We start from the raw sequence: 2,323 nt of genomic DNA on the forward strand, positions 1-2,323 counted from the left end.
TACGACTTCACCCTAAACTCTGGCTATCTTGTATTTCTTGTTATTTCTACTCATCTCATAAGATATAAACTCCACAAGGACTAGAGACATCTTTTTAGTTTCTTTGAGATCCTCTACAGTGTTAGATACGTAATAACTATAGATCCTTAATAAATACTTGTTTAGTAAATCATGAATGAAAACAAAAATACAGTTTCCCTCTCTCATTCTGATGATGAGCATTTATTTTATAAGCATAGATTCTTATTCTCATCACCCTAAGAGGATATTCAGAAATTAAATCCTCCAAATGCCTTTTTAAATTTTATTATGCCATCTAAGTGATGAAAAGAAGAAAGGAAGAGAGGGATAGGTGGAAGAAATGAAAGGGAAGAGAGGAGGGTGAAGGAGGAGAAGAAAGAGGAAAGGGGGTAGGAAGCAGACACATAGAAAGACAGATAGAGGAGTTTGAATTTAAGGAAAGGATGACCCAGCATGGAAGAAAAGGGTTTCTGTTTTTTTTTTAAGTCTAATTGATTTCCCCACCCAGTTGAAAGAAAGCATTGACTGTGATATGAAAACACAAACAGATAATCTATCAGATGATTTAAAAAGATGGTCTTAGTTCTCAAACAGGGAAACCTCACAGAGAACAGAGGGGTAGCTCCAATCAAACTGAACAAAAGGGATACCTGGATGTGAGAGACAATAGAGCATGCTGGATAAAGCATTGGATTCAGGTGTGAACATCACCTTTGAAGCCTATGTGACCAAGTTATGTGACCAAGCACAAGTCACTTATGCATGTTCCTTAAGCCTCAGTTTCCTCATATGTAAAATGAGGGGGTAGGACTTGATGGCTTCTAAGGTCAGCTCTAAATTTATGATCCTCTAATTCATGTGTGACATCCCACAGGACCTCTCAGCTAGGTCAAGTTGAGTGAAGCCTATGTGCCTGATGTTGACAGTCCAACCCAGCCATACACAAACCTGTCACAGGAGTTCTGAATTTCCATTATTTCCTGACTGGATGTAGTCATGATCCTTGATTCTTTGGCAGTCAGATAACAATAAATATTTCTAGAAGAAACAGAAATATACCATAAATAGGGTTCCTTCCTTTCAAATTTCTATGTTGCTCTTCTCAAAATGGGATGTTATCCCACAGTAAGTTACTCTAAAAACAAAAAAAGAGAGAGAGAGAGACCATCCCAATAGCAGTGACTGATGAAAAATAGTTCCCAAGACATGAAGGAAAATGTGGATACTCCATTTGCTGACAACTAGGAACTAAATTCATTTCTTATGAAGTGGCTAATTTTTAAAGGACAAAAAAAAAAACTTGAGAACTACTGTTCAATATGCCTTATGGTAAAGATCAGAAGACTTTAAGTGGTAGGATTTTAGAACTATATGACCATACATGATATGTAAATTGGATCCTATCTTCCTGATTACCAGATTCTTTATTTTCAATAAAATTACTTCAAAAGAATTGATCCTTCTCTACACTCTTTTCACTTGCTTTTATATTTTTATTTCACCAGTTGACAGTTGGGCCAATAAATAAAATATTAAAGATTAAAGGATCTGAGGGGAGAGGAATTTTTAGTAGTTGTGTGTAACCTATTAGTTCAACATTTCAGCCATATCTGTCTCAGAACAGATGAAAACATATACCCAGTCAAAAGAAAACTTCATTCATTTAGCAAATATATACTGATCACCCACTCCAATATAATCAATAACCACACTAAGAAGGGTCATTTTAAAATAAAAACCATTCTGACCCAAACATGTTATACTCCTAACAAAACAGAAATCAATTCAAGTGGTTACCTGGATAAAAATAAAATAAAATAAAAAGCACTAGTTCCTGAAGTACTTATCTACATCCAAAGCAAAATAATGTGCCTTTCCGTGAAATCTTGGGTTTTCTTTTCCTCCAAAAGGCTAAGCCATTAATTGGCCCTCATATTTCTCTGATGCATGGTTGTTGTTTAACAAAAAAGTTTATCTTAAAGATAGTCTGGCACCAAAACTCATTTAAAATGCTGTCTAGACCAAGTGGGTAAAAAGTATGCCAACTTACTACATGTTCTTGATGCCTTTTCTGCCTTTATTTCATTAGTGGGTAAGTGCCACAAACTAAAAATTCATGATATTCCTGGAATAGGGTTTGGACGTGAAAATACTACTTGTATATTGAAAGATTAGTTATATCTAAATCCCCTCTACATGTCACATCTCTGGAAAGTCACTTGACATGAATCAGTCTGAGAATTAAAACAAGCAGGTGCACAATATAGTATCCAGAATAAAATAAACATGGCTGCATTTTTGA

Source organism: Phascolarctos cinereus, unplaced genomic scaffold, assembly GCF_003287225.1.
Source record: "Phascolarctos cinereus isolate Bilbo 61053 unplaced genomic scaffold, phaCin_HiC Scaffold_726;HRSCAF=1367, whole genome shotgun sequence".
NCBI classification, from domain to species: Eukaryota; Metazoa; Chordata; class Mammalia; order Diprotodontia; family Phascolarctidae; genus Phascolarctos; species Phascolarctos cinereus.